The following is a 7358-nucleotide window of genomic DNA, read 5'->3' on the forward strand; positions in this document are numbered from 1 at the left end:
TCTCAGTCCCCTAATGTTTTGAATGTCTATTCACCTCTTTAATAATCTATCATTATTATTATCATTATTATTATTATTGGGTTATATATTTATTTAGCAAAACAGTTTTAAATCTGTGATGTATAGTTCATAAACATATCTTGTTGATCTGACCATAATGATCTTAGTCTCTTCGTGTTTTGTATGTCTCTTCAATTTTGCAATAATAATTATTATTGTTACTAATATTATTATTATTATTAGGTTATATATTTATTTAGCGAAACAGTTTTAAATCTGTGATGGTCTACAGTCCATAAACACAGCACCTTGAAGACCTGACCTTAATGATCTTAGCCGATGACCTCATCTTGTAACCCAGCACTTCAGCCATGCATCAGCACAACCCCAGTCTGCACTTGGTCCTTAAACCCATCACCTTGACCATTCAACCAACTGTCCACACTTTACAGCCAATGTCTCGTCTCAGTATGACCTTAAATTTCAGTTAGGAATGATCTCTTTTTCTATTTTTTCCTTTTTTTTTCTCTTTTGCAATATGCAACTAGGACAGGAAAAGATCTTGGTTAACACAGATACATACACACACAAATATATATATTTATATTGTATGTTCTTTTATGTATGGCAGTATGAATTATTGATCATGTACCTTGTGAAATCATGTACTGGAAAAAAATTAACACTAGATGGCTATAATCACAATCTCTATAAGTGTGAAACCGGTGTCTGACCACTGGTATGATGAAAAATTTCAATAAGCAAATTTTAACCGTTTAGCATTCAGATATTCCTCTGTCAAATGTAATGCCTATTTATTCACGTAATTTCAAGATTTTGAGTTGTTTATTTTTAGAATGACATTGAAGAGTGGGTGTGAGAGGCTGGATCTGACTGATTTTGATATAAAGCAGGAAGAATGTTTGAGCTAGAGAAGGCCAGTTCAAATGCTGAAGGGTTAAATGAAAGATGTACTGGAGAACTTGTATAAAAAAAGACATTTACATAAAATATTTCGTTTTTATATTTAGTTTGCAAGATTCTTGATGTGAACTTGTGTGTTGGAACAGATTTTGTTGTATCTGGGTGTGGGGAGTCATTGTGCCAATAATAGACACACATACAGATTGTATGTTTGTTTGTTATTGTGTATGTGTGTGCACGTATTTTTTTTGTGGGGTGGGGCATTGAAATAAGTACCAGTCAAATACTGGGGTTGATGTAATCCTCCTCCTCCTCCTCCAAAACTGTTGGCTCTGTGCCAAATTTGGAACCCTTATTGTGTGGATGTTCATTATAGGTATTGAAATTTACATCAAAACAAACTGGGAAATAGTTATTGAAATTAAAATAAAATAAAATAAAATAAAATAAAGTAGCAGGGCAAATTACCATCCTGAAGCATTCTGTTGGGGCATGGGGCCTATTGTTTGTAAACTGGTATGGTCTTGGAAAATCAAGACATGTGGACATCACATTCTAAAGTCATTTCTTAATCAGCTTAAATGATAAGCTGCCTAGAACTGCTAAACTATTGCGCGTTGTCGGGCGTCACCGTTTGCATTGCGGTAGTAGCACGTCCACCTCCCGGTCGTTTCGGCCCGCACAGTTCCACCGAGGGTGCTCTTCGCCGAGTGTCCGAGGCGGCCGGTACGTTCACACAGGGATGAGGTTTCTGCTTGTTCAGTGGTCTCCAGTCCCCAACAAACCAACCATGATACATTCTGAGCATTCGATAACTGAACATGATCTGCATTACATGACTTTATAAAGGCTGTGGCTGCAGGCAATGAAGCTCTCGCCGTTCCACAAGTTCATCGGAGTCTGTTCAGGCACTTCCATAGGGGTTGTGCAACATCTGATATGACAGATAAATAGAGGATGTCAGTAAAATATTCAGTGCCTAACAAGACTGGTGAAGGAGGCTAATTTTAGGGGTTATATATATATATTAAAAGAATAGTTATCTGTCTGTAATTAGATTTAATTAATGCTGCTTGTGCTAGCTAGCTAGCTTGGTATAATTAACTTTAATTATAGGCTGTGTTTGCTCTGGAAGAAGCATCCCTCCCCATCCTAAAATAAGTAAAAAAAAAAAAGGCCTCCAAAGTCATGGTTCGGGATGAGTGGCAGGATGTTAGAGAAGTGTTAATATGGCAACAAAAAATAACAACAGCTGAAAAAAAAAGTGTTGCTTTAATAGTAAAGATAAACTGTACGGGAGGATGCATGTGTTTGAACGTCTGTTGATGGACGAGACCACACGTGCATAGAGTAAGCACAAAACCACCCACTTCTACCACCACCACCACCACCACTGCTGCTGCTGCTGGGGGAATGGTGTATATCGCATTTGATGGCACAAAGGACACATGGGCATATTTGATCTGCCCCAATTTCAGGAACATATACTCAGGGATAAAAAAAGTCTTTAGTGCCTTAAAGCATGTTTGTATATTGAACCCAAAGGGGACGTTTTTGAGACATTCTTTTGGAGGAAAATTATATCTCAGATGCCTTCAAATATGGTAACCAGGTGGATGTAGAGGAAGTGTGAAGAGAAATTTAAGACTCCACTTTTGTTTTGCTTTGTTTTCTTAACTTCCTGACTGACCAAAGCATTTTCCATAAGCTTGTCCTAAACATCCGTGATTGTTTTCAGTCTTTTAGTTAGGCCTTGCTTCATATGTTCTTAGTAAAATTAGGCTTTCCCTTTTTAAGTCCCAAATTAATCTGGTGGTTGAGAAAAAAATAACTGGAAACGTGTCTCATATATGGTTAGAGACATCTTAGCAGCATCATACGCCCCCCCCCCCAAGGAAATCAAAGCACTGAGCGATATGGTGTTTATTGATTGACAGGATACATAGATCAGAATTGGGACCCTAAATCCGTGAGGCCTCCAGACAACAGCCCAGTGTGCTCATGTCTTAAGACGGCCCTTTATATGAGGGTACATGGATGCCAGGGAAATATGTCCTGGGTATCACATGTCACACACAGGACTGACATGGAGATTTTGGTCCATGGCACATCAGCATGAAAATGAAATATTTAAATGAATGCTATGGATCAATCCCATTCTACTACTTGCTGGTTGTCCAGACATTTGCAGTGGGAGGTGGAGAATATATTAAAGTGAATGGGTGTGTGTGTATAACTAATACTGAAGGGCAGTTCTTAGAACTATTTAATGAATTTGAATCTTAGAAAATTAGGTTTTACAAAGTGAAAATGGAGAGGTTTAGAAGTTGGTGATAAAAGGCTGAGAGGGAGATCATATCATGTAAGGGCTTTTGATGTTGGTATTTTTGGCTGACATAATTACAGTTGTTATTATTTATTTGTAGCTGGTCATTATTTGTTATCTGTTTAGAGTGATGAGTAACTAACTGTAGCAATTATCAATCGTTGTGGTAAGTTAGAATGGTCACTAGAATGTGTTAGGGTCAGCGATTGCCTCTTTTGACCTGAATCAGTGTTGGAAATATATTAACGATAAAATGTGAAAACTGAACTCTATGTTGGTGTACTGTAAGATAAAGTGAGCACTACATGCTTATATATGCACACACACACACTTACATACATACATACATGTACACACACACACCATTTATCTTTTACTTCTTTCAGTCATTGAATTGCAGCCATGCTGGAGCACCACCTTGATGGTTCCAGTTCAACAAACTGACCCCAGTACTTCTTACAAACCTGGTACTCATTCAGTCAGTCTGTTTTGCTGAACTGCTAAGGGATGTAAACAAACCATCATCGATTGTCAAGCAAAGGCTGGAACAAATACACACACATATGTATATATACACAATAGGCTTCTTTCAGTTTCCACCTATGAAATTCACTCACAAGGCATTGGTCAGCCTGGTTCTCTATAAGCAGACCCTTCCCCAAGGTACTGCAGAGTGGGACTGAACCCAAGACCACGTGGCTGCAAAAGCAGCTCTTTTGATATAAGATCGTACGGATTACTATATTGTTCAAGGCTGTCTGTTGTGATGTGCCTTCCAGGCTTTTCTCTTTTTGATATGGGGTGACAAAAATAACGACTATAATTAGTAGGTTAATGACAGTGAGAGTTAGCATGAATCAGAGTGGAAAATATTTGTATGAGAGAATGGAAGAAAGATGGGCTGTAAGCTGGTGGGTTCTGGAGAGCAGAGACAATTGTATGTGACTGAGAGTGTGTGTGTGTGTGACTGTATGTATGTGTATATGCACACAGAACTAGACCTCAATTATCCAAAGGAGATAAGTAGAGGAGTATATGCATGTGTGTGTAATGCGTATGTATGTGTACAGGTGTGTATGTATAAGTGTGTGTGTGTGTGTATTTCATGCGTATTTCAAGCATACAAGGGAAAAGTCGACTGACTTTGAAGCTTTGGCTTGATTGCCTTCTTGAGATCATTTGATGAAGATGAGTAATCGAATCCGGGTTGAACCAGCCTATGATTAAAAATGTTCCAGAGTGAACCTTTGGGTCTGTTTATATATTGAAACATCAACCAATCTCTCTCTCTCTCTCTCTCTCTCTCTCTCTCTCTCTCTCTCTCTCTCTCTCTCTCTCTCTCTCTCTCTCTCTCTCTCCTGTTTCCTTTTCCTTATTTTGTCTTAATGATAGCAAGATGTAATCTGAGGAGTGATATTGGTTGTTGTTTCTAGCTGCTTGCTTGAATGACCACCTAGAGTTTCCCTTCCTGGTTTGGGTTTTCCTCATACACAATCTTGTTGTTGTTGTTTAGACCTGGGTCAGTTCTGACTGAGAAGAAACCTGTTATTATCTCACTGGCTTCCTAATCCAATGGCACTCATTTACAACTATTGAAGGATATCAAAGCAAATAGATACAGACACACATTGTCATCAATTATTAATGTCCATGTTCTATTGTCGCATGAATTGGATGATTTTCTCTAGAGTCTTGCTCTGGCATGGTTTTTACAGCTGGGTGCCCTTCCCAACACCAACCACATTATAGGATATAGTGGTTACATTTAAAAAAAAATTTTTTTGTACCACTGGCACTAGTGAGATTGCCGTGCAGTTTGCAGGACTACAAAACTTGTGTCAGGATGGGAGTGGAACAGCTTTATGTAACGGGCTACTGAGAGTTTCTGTCTACCAAATCCATTCACAAGGCTTTGGGCAGCCTGGAGCTATAGAAGAAGACACTCGCCCAAGGTTCCATACAGTGGGACCAAACCCAGGACCATATGGTTGAGAGGATTACTACTGTATAGGGCCACTTGATATATTTTCTGAGTAAACAACAATAGTGTTTTGGGTTGTAAGCACTGTATGTTCTCTGTCATGCATGACTGTATCATCATGTTGTATGGTGTCCATTCATGCATGACTTCTTTCTCATTCTGTGTCACTCTGAGAAGTCTATTTGTGTGTATCTTCTAATCTATGTTGATGTTCTTGTTGTTTAGTTCAAGGTTTGCTTTGACTTTGTAAAAGTATTCTATTTATGACTAAAACCATTTCAGGCCCTTTATTGGTTTTCTGTTTGGTGGTGGTGGGACAAACCACAGACAGCATTATTGAATATGTCACTCCCTTTTCAAGATGGTAGGATGCAATTTAAAGATTTGGCTACTATTTCTAACCTCTAGTCAAGTGACCTTGTAGAAACTTCATTGTTAGTAGTTGGGGATTCTTTTATATCTGTATCTGGTTGATGTGTGTGTGTGTGTGTGCTATAGTTTTATTTCTGAAATTACCTGACATAAATCAATGTTTCGAATTTTTTCCCTAAACTACACTTTCATTTTCCATTCTAATAATGGAATGGAAGCACTCCGTTGGTTACGACGATGAGGGTTCCGGTTGATCCAAATCAACGGAACAGCCTGCTCGTGAAATTAACATGTAAGTGGCTGAGCACTCCACAGACACGTGTACCCTTAACATAGTTCTCGGGGATATTCAGCGTGACACAGAGAGTGACAAGGCCGGCCCTTTGAAATACAGGTACAACAGAAACAGGAAGTAAGAGTGAGAGAAAATTGTGGTGAAAGAGTACAGCGGGGATCACCACCAACCCTGCCGGAGCTTCGTGGAGCTTTAGGTGTTTTCGCTCAATAAACACTCACAACGCCCGGTCTGGGAATCGAAACCGCGATCCTACGACCGCGAGTCCGCTGCCCTAACCACTGGGCCATTGCGCCTCCACATTCTAATGATACAGCAGTGGAGGTAGCAAAGCATAGGTCTGTGATTTGAGAAAACTTATCTTGGGGAACAATAGGGACCATGGAATGAAGAGAGACAGTTGGAATGGTGATAGTAGTAGTAGTAAATTTTGTTATACTGTATTATTAGCAACTATAATAATAATTCTTTCTACTATAGGCATGAAGCCTAAAATTCTCAAGGAGTGGCTAGTCAATTACATCGACCCCAGAGCTCAACTGGTACTTACTTTATCGACCCTGAAAGGATGAAAGGCAAAGTCACCTTCAGCAAAATACCTAACAATATCCTGCTTGTTTTTACATTCTAAGTTCAAATCTTGCCAAAGCCAACTTCAACTTTTATTCTTTCAGGGTCAATAACATAAAGTAATGGTCAAGTACTCAGGTCGATGCAATTGATTCTCCGCTCCCCAAAAACTTTCAGGCCTTCTACCTAGAGTAGAAACAATTATTATTATTCCCCATTCTGTTTTTTCCTTATGTCTTTGATGATGTTTATTCTAGGTTTATATTCTTTAGTAAAGTCTTCTGCTTGTTGTTGTTGTTGTTGGAAAGTCTGTCTTCGCTGGCTGGTTCCTGTCTTTTGTTTTAGCTTCCTTCATTCTCTTCTTTATGTCTTTATCGATCTTCCTATGTTTTCTTACTTCCTTCTGTTTCAATCTTTGCTTTCCATGGAGGTGCATGGCTTAGTGGTTAGGGTGTTGGACTCGTGATCGTAAGATTGTGATTTCAATTCCTGAATCGGGTGACACATGGTGTTCTTGATCAAACCTCTTCATGTTGCTTTAGTTCACTCAGCTGGCAAAAATGAATGGTACCTGTGATGGACCAGTGTCCCATCCAGCAGGAGCATATATATATCATCATCATCATCATCGTTTAACGTCCGTTTTCTGCGCTAGCACGGGTTGGACGGTTCGACCGGGGTCTGGGAAGCCAGAAGGCTGCACCAGGCCCAGTCTGATCTGGCAGTGTTTCTACAGCTGGATGCCCTTCCTAACGCCAACCACTCTGCGAGTGTAGTGGGTGCTTTTTACGTGCCACTGGCACAGGTGCCAGGGGAGTCTGGCAGCGGCCACGATTGGTTGGTGCTTATATATATATATATATATATATGTAAGAAAATCCAGGAAACCA

The 7358-nt window shown here is 39.5% G+C and overlaps 1 protein-coding gene and 1 long non-coding RNA gene across 13 annotated transcripts in view; both read left to right on the forward strand.

Annotated features, from left to right (window-relative positions):
* LOC115222833 (serine/threonine-protein kinase N2) overlaps nt 1-7358 on the forward strand; it is a 219596-nt gene that overhangs the window by 156617 nt on the left and 55621 nt on the right. The gene's annotated exons all lie outside the window — the stretch shown is intronic.
* On the forward strand, nt 495-2178 carry LOC118767414. Its single transcript, XR_005003334.1, has 2 exons — nt 495-1543; nt 1644-2178. It is a non-coding gene; the product is annotated as an uncharacterized LOC118767414 (long non-coding RNA).

Source organism: Octopus sinensis, linkage group LG21 (assembly GCF_006345805.1).
Source record: "Octopus sinensis linkage group LG21, ASM634580v1, whole genome shotgun sequence".
Taxonomy (NCBI): Eukaryota; Metazoa; Mollusca; class Cephalopoda; order Octopoda; family Octopodidae; genus Octopus; species Octopus sinensis.